This window comes from Falco cherrug, chromosome W (assembly GCF_023634085.1).
Source record: "Falco cherrug isolate bFalChe1 chromosome W, bFalChe1.pri, whole genome shotgun sequence".
Lineage (NCBI taxonomy): Eukaryota > Metazoa > Chordata > Aves > Falconiformes > Falconidae > Falco > Falco cherrug.
Window position 1 is genome coordinate 16719319 of NC_073719.1, and position 20030 is coordinate 16739348.

A 20030-nucleotide genomic window follows, 5' to 3' on the forward strand; every position below is an offset into this window, starting at 1 on the left:
ACACGGAAGGACAAGGGGGGTCCCAAGGCTACATGGCTTCTTGGGTTTTGCTTTTGAGTAAGAAAGTCTTGCCTCAACATGAGTACAACTGTGGACAGACAATTTTGTTGACTTTAGAAATTAGGGAGCAGCACTTTTGTGCTGTGCCTCACATGGCTGCCAGGGCAGGGTGAGAAACAGCAAGAGAATTCCTTCCTGGCACCTTCTCCAGGGGAGCAGTGCTGCACTTTCACAAGGTGAGCCCTGGTTCTGCATGAGTGCAGAATGTTTTGGTCAATTTTCTCACCACAGAAAGCAGGGAGCAGAACTTTAGTGCTGACTCACATGGCTGCCCGGGCAGGGTGAGAAGCAGCAAGAGAATTCCTTTCTGGCATGTTCTCCAGGGGGGCAGGGCTGCACTTTCCCAAGATGATTTTTATTGGCTCTTAACGACTGCAACTCTGAAGGGTCAATGTTCTCACCACAGGAAGCAGGGAGCAGCACTTTTGTGCTGTGCCTCACATGGCTGCCCGGGCAGGGTGAGAAGCAGCAAGAGAATTCCTTCCTGGCACCTTCTCCAGGGGAGCCGTGCTGCACTTGGCTGAGGTGAGCTCTGGTTCTGCATGAGTGCAAAATGCTTGGGTCAAATTTCTTACCACTGAAAGCAGGGAGCAGCACTTTTGTGCTGTGCCTCACATGGCTGCCCGGGCAGGGTGAGAAGCAGCAAGAGAATTCCTGCTTGGCACCTTCTCCAGGGGAGCCGTGCTGCACTTTCCCAAGATAGATTTTTTCTTTTGGCTCTGCAGGAGTGCAAAAACTTCGGGTCCATTTTCTCATCACAGAAAGCAGGGAGAAGAACTTTTGTGCTGTTCCTCACATGGCTGCAAGTGCAGGGTAGAGAACAGCAAGAGAATTTTTTCCTGGTACCTTCTTTATGGGAGGAGTGCTGTACTTTCCCAAGGTGATTTTTTGGGCTTTTAACCATTGCAACTCTGAAGGATCAATTTTCTCACCACAGGAAGCAGGGAGCAGAACTTTTCTTCTGTGCCTCACATGGCTGCCAGGGCAGGGTGAGAAGCAGCAAGAGAATTCCTGCCTGGCATCTTCTCCAGGGGAGCAGCGCTGCGCTTTAAGGTGATTTTTTTTTTTTTTCTGTGCATGATTGCCGCTGAAAAGAGGTCAGTTTTCTCACCACAGGAAGCAGGGAGCAGAACTTTTGTGCTGTGCCTCACATGGCTGCCCGGGCAGGGTGAGAAACAGCAAGAGAATTCCTTCCTGGCACCTTCTCCAGGGGAGCAGTGCTGCACTTTCACAAGGTGATTTTTTTTTTCTGTGCATTATTGCCGCTGAAAGGAGGTCAGTTTTCTCACCACAGGAAGCAGGGAGCAGAACTTTAGTGCTGTGCCTCATATGGCTGCCAGGACAGGGTGAGAAGCAGCAAGAGAATTCCTTCCTGGCACCTTCTCCAGGGGGACAGTGCAGCACTTTGCCAAGGTGACTCTTTGGGGCTCTGCATGATTGCCAATGTAAAGGTGTCCAATTTCTCACCACAGAGAGAAGGGTGCCGAACTTTTCTGCTGTGCCTGACGTGGCTGCAAGGACATGGTGAGAAGATCCCAGGTAGGAATTATCTTGCTGTTTCCCACCGTGCCCTGGCAGCCATGAGAGGAACAGCACAAAAGTTCTGCTCCGTGCATTCTGTTCTGAGAAATTTGACCTCTCATACTTGGAATCATTCACAGAACAAAAAAATCACCTTGGGAAAGCGCAGCGCTGCTCCCCTGGAGAAGATGCTAGGAAGGAATTCTCTTGCTGTTTCTCACCGTGCTCTGTCAGCCATGTGAGGTACAGCACAAAAGTTCTGCTCCCTGCTTTCTGTGGTGAGAAAACAGACCCCTCACATTTGAAATCATGCAGAGCCAAAAAACCTCACCTTGGCAAAGTGCAGCACGGCTCCCCTGGAGAAGGTGCCAGGAAGGAATTCTCTTGCTGTTTCTCACCCTGCCCTGGCAGCCATGTGAGGCTCAGCAGAAAAGCACAGCAGTACATAGTAGTAGGTACTGGAGTAAAGGGAGCGTGGGGGAGGAGGCTGGAGCTTGGCACCCTGCTCTGGCACACCTGGGTTTCCTGAGACACGTCAGGAATTGTACCCCAGCCCTGGGTATATTTCCTCATTGCTTTTCTGAGGTGATGGTAGCTGTTGTGTCCTGGCGCAGCTGGTTCCCCTGCCCAGGGTTGGGGCGTTCATGCTCTGAACCCACAGTCGAGGTGCCCGAGCCGTCTGTGCCCTGAGCCTGGAGCAGAGGGGCAGTTGCAGTCTGTCCTTAATTTCTGGGGGGGGTGAAGGGCTCTCTGAGGTGGGGAAGATGGAGCTCCCCGTGCAGCAGCCAGGGGTGGTGGCTGGAGGTGGGCTGTGTTGCGGTTGCTGTTTTGTCCTGCCCCCGCAGGAGGATGTGGCTGCTGTCTTAGTTCTGCTGCTTTCCTCCTAATGCAGGAGGCTGGTCCCTGCAGGCTCCAGGGAAGTGGGGCTCTGGAAGTGCCTAACTCTGGGGCTAGAGGGTAGGGGAAGCTGCTGGACTGGTATGGGGGCATGCAGACTGGAAGCCCTCTGGAAATAACTGGTGTGGGCATGATGAGCAGGTTTAGTTTCAAGTGAAGTGAAATTATAGTTAGAAAATTGAAACAAATAATCCCGTTACTCTCAAGACCCAGTAATAAAGCACTGATACCCAGATTAGTGTTGTATCATCCCCATTAGATTTCTCTCTTAACGAATAGTTCTTTCTAGCTTTCAATCCGAGCTCCAGCTGCAGCATGCCCGTGTGTCCGTAGGACCGTGCTGTTCTCTCATGTTCCTGGCAAGGACAAAAGGAAATGGCAACCCTGTTGTTCCCTGAAACTATGAAGGGCCTGGTACCGTGAACATGCGCAATGCTGTAGCTGTTTCGGGAGTAATGAGCTGAAAGTATTGCCTCGTTTGCAGGATGTGGGTCAAACTTGAGGGGAAGGGAATGGTGGTCTTTGCATAGAATGGTGTCTAGCTGTGTACAGCAAGTCCACATGAAGAAAAATGATGTGGAACAGGAGGAAGCAGGAGGGGGTAGGATCTGTGATTTTTTACTTATTGTCAGGATGTAAAATAATTTTAGGGTAGAGCTGGGTTTGAGGCCACTGGTCTTTCAAGTCCCAGAAAAAAAAAGAGGTGGGGACATCCATCTGTTCCTTGGTCCAGTTAGCCAGAAAGGGAGGGGAAATGATTTCTCGTCCAAAGTAGTGCTTAGTAAATGCTGTACATACTCACCTTTGACTTTTGTCGGTGCTTGAGACCCACTTTCTGGGGGTGTTTTCTTTCCCTTTCTTGCACACCCACTTTTTGAGAGACAGATGGGGAGGTTGTTTAGCAGGCTGGTGATAGAAGAAGGATGGCCCATGGACCTGTTAAGCCATGCTGCCTGCAGGATAAGGATGCTTGAGAGGAACTGCCATTAGGATAGCCTGAAGTGGCCAAGCTGTCACATCTGTTGTATTTCTATTTGAGCTAATTGCTCATGCGACTTTAATGGTTTCATGCTTTTATTTCTGCTGCTACAGCTTTTAATGCCTGTAGGGAGCCTAGAGTTTGGGTGTTAGTAAGTGAAAAATAAGGCCCTCATTCTCCATGGAGAAAGGCTCTTGGGCATGGTAATTTCATGCCTGGAAGGAGTCATATTTGCTGGATAAGTTTTGTAACCTAACCAAATTAGCTTTGAGAAACCATAGTTGTTAATCAGAGTATTGAACTCTATGGTCCCTTAGTTAAAAACATCACCAACCTCCTTGCACAAAGGATGGGTGTTTGGTTTGCAAAGTAGGAGAGCAGTGAGAGCAGTCTGATTTTGATGCTTGGGGCAGCAGCGATCCCTGGGTTTAAGGTTGTTCATAATACTCTGAGCACTTAGTAGGGTCAGGCACAAAGTCACATCGGGTCAGCTGTTTTTGCAAAATGAAGCAGTGAAGTGACATTGTTCCCACCAAAAAACTTTTAAAGAGTAATAAAGGACAGTTTGGGTATTAATAGAGATTTGGATAATAATTCCAGCAAATAGTTCCAAAATACATGGAAGACGGGGAGAAGATGAGAAGTGCCAGCAGTCTTTGATGTGTGTTTGTGGCTTGTGGGACTGCGCCCACAGCAAAAGGCTGTTTTGGAGTGTTTGTTCTGGGCTTTTACTTCTATCAGTCTTAACTCTGCCACTGAAATATGGTCTAGTTATGAAACAGGGTGGGGATGCCGGCTGCTCTCCAGTTATGAAGGATGCCACAGCCTGGAGACACAGCTGTCTCCTTTGGGTCTGCCATGGAAGGGGATGCTGGATTTTCCAAGTCCCGTTGCTGTTCCTTGCAGGTCAGCTGAGGCATGGCCACTGGAAAGCCCCGCTGGTTCACGGGGTCCTCCAGGATGGCTGGTAGATTCCTGAGCCAAGTGGTAGTGCCTCGTAAGCCGAAGCTAGCCAGAGGGACAGAGAAGCCTGCAACTGTAAGTACCTGCTGCGGCCAGGTAGGAGCTGTGTAAGGCTGGAAACTGCCCCCACGTCCTTCCTCTACCTGCCCCTCCTGTTGTCTGGCAGCACCGTGAAGCTGGACACCACCTCCCCGTCTCTCTGCTGCCATGCTTCTGTCGGAGGTGGTGACCATGGTGCAGTAGGGGATGGACTGTGTGCTGCTTCAGGGCAAGTCCAGAGTTGTGTCTGGATGTGCCACTGGAGCCAGTTTAAATGAACGTACCGGGCATTGCACCGGAATAGCTGAAGCGTGAGCGTGTGCTTCTCTCCGCCCCCTTTGTGTGGGCAGTAACGTTTTGTCACCTCGGGATGCTGGCCAGCGCTGCTCTGACCATACCTGCCCTCCAGGCAGCTGGGCACGTGGTGGGCTGCTCAAACTCTGCCTGAAGGTTTCGAGAGGTATGGCTGGTCCCAGATGGAACAGGTTCCAAAACAGTTGTTCTGTCCCGTATCCCGTGTGGAGCACAGATCCAGCGCTGCAGACAGCAGCGGAGTCAGGGCAGTTCCTCCTCCCCATCCTCAGACGGCCCTTTGCTGACCAGAGCTCACTTGGCTGAAGATGACCTGGTGCTGAAGCTCTGTCGAGGAGATACCTTTGCATACTTCTGTGGAGGCGTCTCGGAGGCCCAAACAGAGAAAACAAGTACTAATTCAAAAGAGATAACTAAAACTTGGAGCCATTCCTCTCCACCTCAGTCTTGGCACAACACTGATTTTCTGCTTTCCTGACTCACCCAGCAGTGACATCTCCACATGTGTGGTGGTTGTGAGCGTTGTGCAAGGGTGGAGTTAAGGGATTTCTGGTAACTCCTCCCAACCTTTTTCAAAGGTCACTGGCTCACTCCGGCCAAACTGGAAAGGAAACAAATGCCCGAAGAGCAAAATCCCCCAACATGTCACATCAAATCACGAAGGAGAAGCTAACGGGACAAAGCTGCTTGTTTGGAGCATGTGTATTGCACTCTCTATCATTAATTTACTAATGGTAAATATTTCAACAGGTAATTATGGGACTTCCAGGACTATCCTAGTGGCTATGATCACAAATTATTCATCGGTGGCTCTTGAAGAAGAAAAGCCTTTCTGAATAAAAGCAGTTCTGTAGCTCTTGCTGGTGTTTTGCATTTCAGCTGACTCCCTCTGCCTTCCTGAAGGAGATGACTCTTACCACCAAGCAGAGGCTGGCCAGCACTCGGGAGATGCGGCAACCCCAGATTATCCAGATTCTAGACATGAGCGAAGCCTCCCATCGTAAGGTAGCCTTTTCTTGCCCTTTTCCTTGCTGTTTGATGTGACATTTGAAGAGAGCGCGTGCTTGTGACAGGCTTGCCTCCAGCTTATCTAAATGCCTTGGTGACTAAGTCCTGTTGTTGTTTCAGACTGCTGCCGGTGTGGAGTTCCTTCTGCTGGGGGAAAGGTAAAACATTTTTCCCCAGTGAGATGTTGAAGTCCTGACCTGCGCTAAGCCCATATAAACAACCTCTGTTGAAGTTGGTGGCTTTTGCTGGAGATGAGCTACTGCGGCTAAAGCATGATACTGGGGGAAGGCTGGGGAGGGCCACAAGGATGCAAGCTTGCAATTTCCCACCTTCCTGCTGAAATAGCCAGCCCTTGGTTTGGTGTAGTCTCTGTCAAACGCTTGGGGTCATAGGATGCCCTCAGTGGTGGCAGCGTTGGCCTTTGAGGGCTGAGGGCCTACGGTAACTACTCAAGGTGTAGCTAAAGCAATTGCATGAATGCTTTGGGTTGGAACATCGAGTGGGACCCGTACAGGGTGTTAGATTTTTCAGGCCGCTAGGTACACAGGGGAATGGCCCTGGGCAGAGGGGAGTGGGTGTGCTTTATCTGGATCAATGTTTATTTACACGTGTGTTTAAAGCTGCTTTTCTTACAGATCTGCTTAGTATAACACACGTTCCAAAGGGGTAGATGACTGAGGTAGGCTGTTGAGTGGAAAACTGCCAGCGAGAGACCTGTAGCAAATTGGTTAAGGATTGCCCTAGACAGCGCGTGAGGTTGGGAACGTGTGTGTGAGGACGAGCGCACACAGAACTGGCCGTGTGCTGTGGCCGCTGGCTTCAGCACGACCCTGACTCCTGTGGAGAAGCAGGAGACGTGCCTGTGTCTTGTGAGTGTGAAGAGTTCAGCTGGAAGGGGGGAGGCAGAGCAGGGAGGAGTTTTCTCAAAGTAACGCCTCGGCGCTGTAAGCATTTGCTGTTTCTGTATGTTTTCAGACCTGCTTCTGTAGTGGTATTAAAGAAAATGGCAATAATAGAATATAATGAAGCATCCATTTAAAGCTCGTGGGAAAAGGAGATGCCAAGTCCAGCCTTACTCAGGTTGCCCAGTGATGCTGGGAAAGTACCTGGAACTTACCACCTCATCTGTCGCTTTCTTAACAGCGGTGTTCCTTTCTGGCCTGTCTTCTCTTCTTCCTGGTTTCTGGGCTGTGTGTCAAAAAAGAGATTTGAGGATGTGTTGGGCTCGGTCTCTGTGTCTCAAAGTAAAGGTGATCCCCAAACTGTTTCCCATGGGGTCTCCTGTAAATTCTTGGCTTTCCCTTGCTCCACGAGTGCTTACAGCTCTTGCAGTGAGTGCTCTGGGGCTGTGTGACCGTGTTAGCCCAGGGCTCTGCCGGAGGTAAGTGCTGCCTTGCCTTTTGGAGAAGGAGACCTGGAGAAACACCTGCCAAAAGAGCTGCTCGCTTGAGCCTGCTCAGTGTGGCCCAGAAACTTTTGATCTGCTCAGAACACAGGTGGGTGAGCTTCTGTTCCCCTAGCGTGAGCTGGGCAGGCGTACTCACCAAGGGACTGTCCTTCGCTGGAGGCCAGTGTTGTATTCTCTCACCGATGAGTCTTTATCCCCGCGGCTGAAACTCTCTGCTCTTTTTTGCATCTCCAGTTCTCAGCAGTTGCCCCGGAACAGAGCTTGTTTCAGCCTTTCCCATCAGAGGTGGTATTTCAGAGCTACGTCCCCGATGAGGTCTATGAAGTGCCACTGATTCTGAGGAACGTGGACAAGGTAAGTGCTGGGATGTGGAAGTTTAACCCTGTGCTGGAACTGGAGAGCAGTGTCATCCGCGCGGTGCACAGCATAGCCAGTCGCCTGCTGCAGCACAGCGCATCCAGAATAAAACGTCTCACCGCCTTTATTTTGCAAGACAGTGGAAATCTTCCCATGCTGAGGTTTCTCCCCCTGGTTTTGGCTGTGTGTTGGTGGTACCTAGCTGAAAGGAGCTTTTCTGGTCAGCACCTTTCCCTGTGGAAGCCCTGCACGGGTGGGAATGTTGGGGGCTGTACAGTTCTTCCCTGCCCTCGTGCTTTCCCTCAAGCGTGCACCGTGTCCTGGTGGCTCCGTGGTTAATCTCAGTTTCCACAGGGCACCTCTGCCTCTGGGTGAGCTGCACAGAGAGCTGAACGGGCTGTCAGAGCTCGGGGTGGGGTCTTCTCCACTTTATGCTGGAGTAAGTTATAATTAGTGGTAACAGCGCTTCAGGAAAGGTGTTTTGAAACAGCAGTGGAAGCAGGCTGATTTAGCAGCAGCAGCGGGAGGCCTTTAGGTGCCCCTTCAGGGTCCTGCTAAGCTTAGTTGGGTTCTGCTCAGGTTTTCCTGTGACAACTTGATGCTCTGCTTCCCCTTTGGAGAGCCACAGCATGTTCGGGGTAAAGTGCCCTCAAAGGTCTCCACCTTTACTTGAAAAAAACAATCATTTTGAGACTTCCCAAGAAAGTTGAGAATGGAAAAGTTGAAAAATGTCAGCAGTTTTGTTCCACTGTCAAGAGGGAAATTGGGACCTTTTGAACTTCAGCTGGGGAAACGTTTGCTGGAATGAGGCATGTGCCAAGGGCAAGCTGGTGGGAAAAGGCAGGAGGGAGGAAAGGAGCTGAGCTCGGTGTTCTCTCCCTGCGCACTTTCCTACACGCAAGGGTTTCTCTTGATACGTAGCAGTAAGTGCACGGGCAGTAGAGACAGGTCAGAAAGAGGGGTGTAATTAAGGATACTCTTCTGTAATGAAGAGGAAGAGGTATGCGTGAGGGCAGGGTGCGATGGGAAGATGGAAGTGTGCACAAGAGACGGTGAATTCGCCTCCTTTCCAAATTTCCCTGTTGGGGAGGGCAAACAGGTGGACAACAAAAAACAGCTGTCGAGGCATATTGCAGGTGGCAGAACAGCAAGTCCAAGTATCTCCTGAGATAACAGGTTGTGACAGGGATATGGGTGAAAATGGAAGACCCTTTGGCAAGGAAGGATGCGGGTGTGCTCCCTCAGTTATTCCGGGAGAGTACTGCACCATTCCTGGTCTGGCATTTAACTTGGGAACATTGATAAGATGCAGCATGTGTGCCTGCACCCAGGGGATGCCACTGGTGTGATCTGCGCTGAGTTTTGGGCAGTCTTTGCTGTAGGTATCCTCGTCCCTGATTAAAATGTGCCTCAGTCCTCAGTTTCTCTCTTCCTACTCTCTGCTTCATTCCCACTGAGTCTTTGGCTTCACCTGCTCCATTATCCATGCAGCACTTCAAAATGTTTATCTTTGCCAAGTACCAGCCAACAGGCAAACAGTTAATTTGCTCGATTCATGCTTCCTCAAGTGGAAAAGATCATCTGCATTAACATTTCTGCCATTCCCAGTAAAAGACAGTAAAGCTGCACCTTGGGATTTATGTGCCCTGTGAAGGGGGAGGCAATGTGTGAACTGTGGTTTTTTTCCCAAAACAATGTAGTTTTGAAGGTAGTAAGAGCTCAACCATTGGAGAGCATGGGTGTAAAAGTAAGATAAGCTCCAGGGAAATCTTTGGTATGTTTTAAATACAGAAAGACAGAGAGGATAATCCTGCGAGGGTGTTATACTCTAAATTGGTTGGCTTTTGGCGATGTCCTGGAGAAAAGCAACGTTGTGCTCCGTCTCAAGTTTTTTGTGCCAGTTTCCCACATTCCTCTGAATCATACTGAGTTACACTGCATGGTAGCCTGAAGTTGTCTGCCCCATAAAAATCCAGCTGACAGCAAAATATATTCCACATAGAGGCTCTAATCATGCAACTACAGAAGTGCTGTACTATATACTTCCTGCTCTTACCCGTGTTGTAAAATTGCCTTTGTGTCTTCAGGCTGTTCCTCAGCACCCTCAGATGTTCTGGGTGGCTTTTGCTGAAGGTCTGAGCCACACGTGCTCCCCTTCCAAGGGACATGGTGACCAAAATGCCTGTCTGCACTGTGAAGTTGGCTCCTGGAACTCGCTGCCCCAGGACATTGCTGGGTTCCAAGGGCGTTTGGAGAGTTCAGGACTGCCTTGGCCACGGGTTACCAGGCTCGGGTGGGTGGTGCAGAATGAGCCTCCATTTTTTCCAAGCCTCATGTGGGGTTGTTGTTGATCCGTGAAGCTGCCCACCAGTCCAAATCACCTGCTTCAGACTTTGAGATTTGGCGCTCAGGGGTTGCTCTCTATGTGCTAGGAAAATGCCTGTGTGCTGTCTGTGTGCTGGTGATGCCCCAGAGGTCAGAACCGTGCAGCAGGGTGCCTGCAGGGCCTGCTGGGGGTGGGCAGGGGTCCCCAGGGATCTGGCTTGCCCGCGCTGGCAGCTGCCTGGCTACAGTCACAGGCAGCAGGAGCCTCCGGAGAGCAGAGGTTGGCTTTTAATAATGAAACCACCACCAGGCAGTGCCAGTCATGTATCTCGGGGCAGAAAATGCCTTTGAAGCCCCTAGTTGATAGGCACAGCCTGGGGGGTCGCCTGGCTTTCCATCACTTGGCCAGGTTGCTGGCTCTCATCCTCTGCATCAGCCTTTCCTTGTGGCATATTGTGCTTCTCCCTTGCTTCTTTCCAGCTCCCTTTGGATTTTCCCAGCCATCTCTCTGTTTCTGGGGTTGTCTCTTTGTCTTCCTGTGTCTCCTCCTTTTTCTCTTCATTTGCTGCTTTTATTCCCAGTAAGGCCACAGTATCTGTGGTCCCCTCTTGCTGGTCTGCCTACATGGCTGTAGCACCGCAGCTTGACTGCCCCGCTCAAACCCAGCACGTTAAAGTGAATTTCTTCCTTCCGCCAGGATTAACACGTACTGTTTGGCCTTCAGATAATACATGCCCCTTCTAGGGGCATGTCTGCCTGGATGTGTACGGGCAGAAGCCAGCAGATTCTCTGGGCTTATTGAATACACGGGTGACTTGATTCAGATATTATACCGCCGTGCTGCTGGTGTCTTCCCTGCTTGGCCCTTCCTTCATCGCCCTGCTGCCTCTGGCCTCGAGCTGTTTTGCCCAGGCAGAAGGGATTAATGTTCACTCTTATGTGTTACGTGCATGTACCTCCAGAGCTAAAAGTGCTTTGCAAAGGTGGTATCACCAGGTCTCTTCTCCTCCTGTTTCCACAAGCTGCAAGATCATACTTTCCTGTCTTTTCTGCAGGTTCCTGGGCTGGTGAAGGTCATCTCGGAGAGCTCACCTTATTTCAAGCTGATCAGCCACCATGCTGTGTGCCGCAAGGTACTGCCTGGCATGCTTGCGACTTTCCGCATCGTTTTCTCCCCTGATGAGAACAAGGTGAGACTGGAGGTCCCGAGAGATGTGTGCCTTCAGTGGGAGGTGAACCTGCGGGGCTGGGTTCAGAACAGGGCATCTGCTGTGGGTTTTGAGGCACTGTCCTGGTTTCGGTGGCATTGCACTGGATCTGCAGCTGGGGGAAACTTTTCCTGTGGTGAAGATGATGCTGTCATAGGCTGGAGGCTCTTCTATGCTTCAGACTGTGATTATCCTTCAGTGCTGGAACGTTTAATGCCATGTCTGTTGGCTTCAGGGATAAGAGTGCACTGTGTGGTGGGGTGGCCTCTCATGGTGTTGGTTTCTAGTATCTGACCATTGCTGCATAATTACGGGTTTGCTCTGATAATTATAAATACAAAAGCCTGTTTGCATAAATACAAACCTGTTGTTTGGAGGACCCAAAGCTGAGCCTGATCAGAGTGAGGACCACCACCTTTGAAAACTGGAGTCGCTTCTTGAATGCGTATCGTGTTGGACGCGGTAGTGAGACGGCGGAACGCTCTGTCTGAAGCCGGCACTTTTCTTGCACACCGGTTATAGCCCATGCCGTGCTGCGAGGTTTGCTCTAGGCTGTGGTCAGGCAGCCTGCAGCTGGTCACGTCCTGGCTGGCAGCACCATGCGATGCCACCGCAGCAGGGACTGACGAGCTGTGCGTTCCCTCCCTGTGCTTTCCTGGGCGTTTGCAGGGGAAGGTGCACGTGGGACAGTAGGGAAATGGCAGGGAGGGGTGCTGATAAGGTGTTTAGCCATCGCACCTCTCTACTCGATGTTAGGGGCTTAATTATGATGGAAAACGCTAGGGGAATGGCTAGATCCAGAGAGCTTTCCCCTTTCCCATCTGGCAACCAGTTCCCTGCCTCACCCTGGGCTGGAGCGAAGGTGATGCTTTTTCATACCCTCTGTGTTCCAGCCTTGCCGCTGTGCTGCCCCTGAGGATACTTGCCCACCTGTGCTCCAGCTGTGATTCTAGGGGAGAAGATGCGCTGTGCTCGTGGCAGGGAGCCAGCCTGGCCCAGACACGCTGAGCTCCAGATGTCTTTAACCAGCAGGAGGCTGGTGTGCTGCAGAGGACTGAGGCATCTGGAGCGCACACAGGAGTGAAGGGGCAGGTAGCATCTGCAGGCAGAGTGTTAGCCTGGAGCCTTTGGGCAGTCACGCTGGTGTGGCTGTGCCTGCGTGCATGGGGCTGTGGTTGCTGTGTCAGCTGGCACCTATTCCCTGCCCCGTGTGCCGTGCTTTTGCTCAGAGGTTGGAACATCGGTGCTGTGGCCCTGGCAAGTCTGGCACTGTGCCGTGATGTGAAGGGGCGGCGGTGTTACCTGGAGGCTTGTTAACGCAAAAGGGTTTGGTACCTGGCATGGAAGGGAGGAAGCCCTGCAGGGGAACACAGACAGACAGGCTGACTCTTTGCACCAGCACTCTGCTGCCTCTTGGCACAGTTCTTTGCGTGACTTTGTGGGTGATGCAAGGTGAGGGGGTCGCTCTGAGCCAGCTGGTGTTTCTGCACCAGGCCAGAGGTGCAGGCTCTCTTTGGGCACAGCTGTTCTCTCATCTTCCGTTTGCTGCTTAGACTTAGTTGAACACCCTGTCCTATCCTCAAACAGCATGGCTGTAGCAAACTAGAGAGGAAATGCCCTGTGGTGCCTGGCTCCCCATGCTTGTGAAATGATCTGTTGCTTTGGGGAGGGACTGAGAAATTGTTTTACGTCATTCGTATGGAAGGTTAAAATGATGTTGGCCTAGGGCAGTTCTCCATACTGCCCAAGTGACATAAGAGCTTAATCTCACCGAGGTAGGCTTTGCAGGGGACACTGCTTCCTTTAAAATGTGATTGATTAGTATTCATGAGCATTCATTTTTGGGATGGAAGTAAATCGGTTCCCATGAAGGGCAAAGAGCTGCTCTTCAACTACAGAGAAGCAGCAGAGCAACACATGAACATCACCCCAAATAGAAGTAGGGTGAGATAACTCCCAGGAGCACTCATGTCCAGTACTTTGCCCCTTGTCTTGCCCTTGAACTGGTGAGTGTGTGGCATTAGGGAGCTGTGCCAGCGAGGTTCTCTGCACAGCTTGAGCGACACCCTGGCCGTTTCTGCCGACCTGGGTTTTGTGCTCCTTGCAGGGCATTGGGAGAGGGATGTGGGCTGCTTGGTGAGGAGCACATGGGGACTCTACAGCAGAACCAGAATGTTGTATAAATCGAACTTTTTGTCTCATACTTGGTGGAGTGTGAGTCAGCAAAGTGCCGGAGTGCTGTCGCTCAGCTAGAAATGCATCAGTAGCATGGTCAGGATGTGCAGAGCACCTTGAAAAGCCCTTAGCCAAGAGGCAGGCTTTGGGAGATGGTTCTGTAAAGCCACCTGTGTTGGGCTTGCAGTTGCTTGCCTGCAGAGTATCTGTGTGTTAGTTGTGGAAGGCTCAGGAGTGCTGCCTTTGAATAACCCCTACATCTCTGATACTGCATGATCCACAGGGACTGTGGATAACCCAGTGAAGTGGGGTCCGGGCCTTCCTGATGAGGAGCTGGTTTGTGTCATTCTCTTGCTTTGAATCTGTTCTTCCCTGGAGTAAGTCTGACTTCAGTGAAGTCACTCCTGATTGAAAGGAGTAAAATTGTGCCTCAGCCCTAAGTAATAGGGCCATGTGAGTTGTTAGTGGCTGAAATGCCACGTAGCCCTTTCTTGGAAAATGAGCAGTTTCCTACTGTCTCGCAGTCATTTGGGAATGTGCCACGTGCTTGGACTGTCAGAAAAGAAATAGCTGGTGTGCCTTTTGGTTTATTGGCACTTGTGTTATAAATGAACTGCTAATTTTTCTGCTGGGCAACATTTCCAGTTTGTTACTCTTGCTGCTTCTGATTTGCACGTTTCTGTTTTATGGCTCCATTGTACAGCGTGGGTGTTCTCGTGCCAGCCCCTGTTCCCGTGTGTTCTTGCGTTATGGTCTGACGGCCTCTGCTGAACTGGAAACCATTGTGGCACTGACTGGCAGATAAACAACAGACAGAAATACTTCCATTTGTGTGTCCTTCAGGCTTATTAGTAGTTTATTGTAAAGGAAGAAGGAAGTAAGAAGCACATAAAAACATAGCAGAGCTTATTCTGTGTTGCCCTCTTGCTCTTTTCACTGTAGCAGTGCACTGTTTTCAGGCGATGCAAGTTCAGTCTGTGAGGTTTGTGAAATTCATTGCTGATGCTCAGTGGAGACTGAATTAATGCACATTGATTACTCTGAAGTATGACAGGAGAGTGAGTTATTGCATGACTGAAATGAAGTCCTTTAAAATTCAGCCCAGCCCTGTTAGATGTTTTGTTGTGCACAGAAGCCATTCCGAGAATACTTTTAAGATGACTCTTGTGAGGAGGAAAGGGGCAGAAGACCAAGGCAAATGGCACGGCGCCACAGGAACCTGAAGCCAAGTGACTCATTTCAAAGACTCCTGCGAACCGGCGGCTGAGAGGGGCAGGCGCAGGGGCACCCCCTCTGCTGCGAACGGATCTTCATCCTCTGGTCTCTCCTCTGTTGTCACGGCCCTTATTTTCCAGCCTTTCTGATATCAGGGTTTCAGCGGGAGCTTTCCCTGCGTGGCTTGCCGTGTTACCTCATGCTACAAGGATCTTTTCTTTGCAAGTTGGCTGCTGCAAGGAATTCAGTGAAGCATTTGGGATAGGTTATGCAGGGAAACTGACATCTGAGTTTGGGGTTCTGGGCAGTTAGGGTCGATATTGCTGTGACAGTAATTACTGTTAGCCTGAGTTTACAAAGAGCCTGAAACAACACCCAAGACGAGCAGCTGCTTCAGTCTCAGTGGGTGCCAGTTCAGATGCCAGTGGTGATACCTGGAAGGCCAGAGCTTGTAATTTACTGCTTGTCACAGGGGAGCACGAGAAGGGGAACCATCGTACAACTGTCTGTATCTTCCTTGAAACTGAGAGGGGAGTTGTATGCAGGATGAAGTCGTATTTTCATGAAAACCTATAGCCTGAAGCTGTGTCTAAACACAGCAAACTTTAAAGCATAGATGGGATGCAACCCCTCTGTCATCCAGGCACGTTTATTTAGAAACCTGGTCTTAAACAGTCTGCTAAGGGTTTGCAGTTGCGAAGCAGAACAACATTTTGAACTGGTCTCAACTGTGCCCCTAGGCTGCAAGCAAGTGCGTAGCAGCGTTAGCGCCCTGGTAACACGAGGCAGTGCTGCAGTAGAGACTTTGCAACCTGTTGCCCCCAAGGGAGGGCAGTTCAGCTTTCAAAAGCTTAAGGGACCATGGGTTCACAGTGGCACAAACAGCCAGCTTCTGCCTAGCACCCCTCTTGCCTTGGGTTTCCCCCTGTTTGGGCTGACGCTGCATTCAGCCTGGTGCAAGGTCCCACGTTGGTGGGGTGGTAGAGCGTGGCTGAAGGGTCAGCCCGCTCTGAAGTGCTGAGTCAAGCCTTGCACGGGATGCCATGTCCCACGGTGTCCCTGGAGAGGGGGCTTGGAGCATAATGTGCATCTGCATGAATGGCGAGAGGCATCTTTCTCTCTCAAGGTCGCGGTTGTCTCTGTGAAACCAAATCCCTGTTGCTTTAGCCTTGCCCTCAGGTCCCTGGAGAAATCCCTTGTGCATTGCTGTGCAGGTGGTCCCAGCGCCCCTCACCAGCAACGGAGCTGGGAAGGCTGCCTGTGCTTGCTTTTGGGGGGGATTTATTTCTTGGGCTCTTAATTGCATTGCTGTTGATCCATTTGCTCCTTAGCAATGACAACGCCTTGACAATTACTTCCTTTTACTTGCTCCAAGTAGCTCCAGTTGTTGAAGTTCCTTTTTTCTTTATCCTCCTGCTGATCTGAACTTGCATCCTCCTCTGCCTACCTGGCACCTGAAAGAGGGAGCTAAGTAAATATGGCATGCCAAGACTTAATAAGGCAGGTGGCTTTCAATTGGCTTTGCAATGCCTTTGTTACAGTAGTGTGGCCAAAAGAACAACAACAACAAAAGCAAATAACATTCTTCATTTGCCAATGAGTTTCTGAGGATCGAAACAGTGCAGGACGTGAAGTACCCAGATAATAGGTGCTTTAAATTCATATGGGCTGCCCATAGCTTTTATTTTAGAGGGCTTAGGCTGCAAGATTGGGTACAAAATTGCCAATTCAGAACGACTTGCTGAAGATGAAACGCTTTCCTGAAATGCGGTATTAAATCATGCAGGTTGCTTGCTGCAGTTCCCTTCCTAGTATTTTACCTTCCAAATAGGAAAAGCAAAAGCCCTTCTGCAGTTTCTAGGGTGAATATTTGAGATGTCTAGAAAAGGAGATTATTCTTTTTGTCTTGGGTGGGGCAGCATCTGTATTGACAAGCTTAAACCCCAGCTGAGCAGGTGGTAGGCGAGGTGCTGGGTGGTGGGTGAGGCGCTGGCTGTCAGCGCTTGCGTTAGAGCAATAGGTACGTGTCTGTGCCTGGGCTGGCTGCCTTAGGGCCCTTCCAGGAGGGGATGGGGACGGGAGCAGGAAATCCCAGCTGTGGGGGAGTCTGGATCGGTTCTGCTGAAGGGAGTTTGCTGCTGTATGCAATTCCTAAATCATTAAAATCCTAAAGCGCTTGCTGCTTCAACAGTGATAAAAATATCAAATTAATTAAAAGCACTGAGGAAAAAATCAGGGCAGCCAGTGAGTGACGAGAAGCAGAGTTTTTATCAGCTCATCCATAAGAGCGCTGCTGGGGGTAATGGCTCCTGGCCCTATGGCAGCAGATTTACCGCTGATTTCAGTGGGGGCAAGGTGATAGTTCCAGCGCAGCGATGCCACGCCATACATCTGGAGACTGCTCTGCTCATCTCTACAGTAACATGATTTTGGTAATTTGATTTGCCTTCCTGCTGCTAAACGCCAGACAGCCGGGGCGCGGGGGGGATTGCCTGGCTCTGTTCTGCAGAAGGCAGTGGCTGGGACTGCACAGCCGGCTTTGCTCTGGTGGGGTGTCTGAGTGTCCCCCGTGTGCAGCTCCCGATGCCGCCTGCCTGGGGTGGGTGTGCTAACCAGGCACGCCGTCACTTACTCCTCTAGAACAGACCTTACAGAGGGGTGTGATTACGGCATCAGCCAGAGCTGTCTCCTGTGTCCCCTGAGGCTGGGTGAGATGTAAAGGGAAACGGAGTTCAGACACAGGAAGAACTAACACCCTTTAATTCTAGCGCAGAGGTGGCATAGGCTGCTGAGGGCAGGGGTGGAACTGTTAGCGCTTTTAGGTACTTGTGAAACCTCTCGCAAAAACAGTTTGGGTCTGGAGCTGAGCCAGCTCTGGTGTGGGGAGATGGATCAGGTGGCTTTTGAAGGGTGCGTGTCCCCAGCCTTGGCCCTATAACGCTGTGAGAAGGGGCAGGAAATACAGCCGTACCCTGCACTGCCCTGACGCTGCCGCAATTACCGTGTCCAGCTTGTGAAGTATTTCACCGAAGACTGACCGTTGACTATGCATGTGGTGAAGTCCTTTTGAAAGTGTACCTGAGCATCCCCTGCCAAGCTTCAACGAGGTCGCCGCATTGCTGGCACTGGAGTTAGTGCTGTGGCACAGCTGGGTTCTCAGTGGTGCTTCCAATAGTCTGCAGTGGCGATCGAAGCAGGTTGCGTTAGTGCTGTGATCCCTTGCATGAAGAGACTGTTCTGGTGTCTCAGAATCAAAGCATCAGATAATTGTGGTGCTGCCCGCTTGCTGCAAAAGCAGGTGAATCAGTGGGGTTGTTTCTCCTTTGCAAGTTAACGACCCTGTGCAAGTCATGCTACTGGAATGAAAGCTCATGAAGGTAAAAAGTACTGTGTCGTTACTGAATGATACTGCTACAGTCATAGAAAACAGCAGTTTTCCTTCTGCCGTGGGGAAAGTACTAAAAGCATTGTGCTGAGATTGTTTCTTTCCCTGCAGGATTATTTCCACGAGCTCATCTGCATCACAGAAAGGGGAGAAGTTTGCTGTGCCTCTCCGAGCTATAGGTGCCCGAGCTATCCTGGACTTCCCCGACCAGGTGAACTTCTCAGCCTGTCCAGTCAAGTACAGCACCCAGAAAACACTGCTGGTTCGCAACATCGGTAACGGGGCGGCCCGCTACTGCATCAGCACTCAGAGGTAGGGAGCTCATCTCTTTTTGTGCAAAACACTGTTGTGTGATGGTATAGTTGGTAAACAGCAACAAAAAGGAGCCAGAGCATGTGAGCTGCTGTACTGCTGCCGTGGCTGGAAATGGGCAGGGCACGTGGGGTTTGCTGTTGATTATAGTGTTTGAAGCATGGCGCAGCCTCTGCTAAAACTCTGCAAGCTGCAGAGTGGAGTTTTATAGTGCAACGGTGTCTTCAGTGCACAGTCGTGCAAGACTGATTCTGTTAGATTGAACGAGCAAATGTAGGAAGGCAGCTGGACTGCCCTCGGGCTGTGTAAGATCCTGCGGGGCAGACGACAGCTCTAGGAGCTCAGTTCCTGAAGACCAAAGGCAGTGTTAAGAAATGGGCAAGCTCTGAGCTGGTGGAAGAGACATTTAAGAATTTATCATCAGCTTTACCAGCAGTTTGTCTATAGTAGCAAGTGCAATCAGAGATGATAGATCAAAGCAACTGGTATTGAGACCCTGACAAAAACCCTGTGGGGTCCAGAACCTGGTTTTCCAGTAGGTTTGATCTGGTCCCTGGGATCCACTATTCTTCATTAGAATGAGCTCTTAAGTGGAGATGAGCTGGCAGCGGCTTCAAACCTGCACTTTAGCCCCAAAGCAGAATGCCAATGGGCGCACAGGCAAAAGGTGCAGCAAATACCTGGTGCGTGGGTTGGGAGCCTTTTCTAGAGCTTTGTCTCTCTCAGATCTCCTGGAAAGTGCTCTAGCATGCTGTAGTAGCTACCAGCAACCCCCTTGATCTTCAGAACCTTCTGAAATGGTTATGTGGCCCTATTGGCCAAATATACCCATTCCCTGGGAGGCCACAAGCACGTGGCATTTCGGCAGTCTCCTGGTCAAGCGCCTGATGTGTGCTGTGTCGTGGACAGCCTGTACTGTTCCTCTTGGTCTGAGAAGACAGTCACTGGTTTTCCAGTTTGCTGAACTGGAGAGGATAATGTGTTTTGGAAACTGCACCTGCAAGGAAACCACTTCAGCTGGCTGGTAGTTAGCTCCGTGTTGCTTGGTCCCAGAGGTTTTGGTGTAGGAGCTGAGGTCCAGAATGCAGCAAAGACCTGCTGTCTGCCTTAGTGCACCTGAGTTGCTTCGGTTTCTTCCCCAGGAAAACAGGGGTCAAGAGAAGGCTCTTTGCTCTTTCTCCTGGGAAATGTGAAGGTCCAAGAGGCTTCTACCAAAGCCTGGCAAGGCTGTTGAAGCAGGCTTCCAGGATGCTGTTCAAGCAGGCTGCTTCTTTTCACTGTGGAAATACATAGGCAGGAACTTGTAAATCCCTGTACAGCTTCCCTCTGGGATTTCCAGATCTAGTCGTCACCACCAAAACAAGTACCCAGTCGTGTGTAGCATCTCTTGGCCATGTCCTTGCCAACTGTTCTATTGAGTGATACAGCGTATGTTGAATCCTGCTTGATACGGATTTTATGCTGAACTTCATCAATTGAATGTTTCAGTCCTGATTTGCAGCAAAGGGATGGGAAGCGTTACGAAAGCTTTATTTCAAACTACACAAGAAAGTACAATTCTGAAGAACTGGATTGCATGTGTGCAGAGATCAAAAGCTGGTAAGATTTCCCATGTCAGCCAAAGGCATCAGTCATCTCTTCCATTTTGTTATGAACTTTTGAAAGCCAGTTTGAAATTTCAAACTGATGATCTTTGAATATAAGCAGCGTTTTATTCTAATTAGGTCGTCCCCCACTTTCATTCAGATTTCTTTTTTAAATACTCTGAGGTTCCTGTCTTTCTGCTCTTTTATTTTTTTTTGCTTTAAGTGTTCAGCAAAATGTCATAATGAATTCCTTATTGGGAACTTTCTTAAAGGTTGAGTT

At 50.3% G+C, this 20030-nt stretch overlaps 1 pseudogene; it reads left to right on the top strand.

Annotated features, from left to right (window-relative positions):
• Positions 1 to 4417: 4417 nt before the first annotated feature.
• LOC129734545 (hydrocephalus-inducing protein homolog) overlaps positions 4418 to 20030 on the top strand; it is a 73231-nt pseudogene continuing 57618 nt past the window's right edge.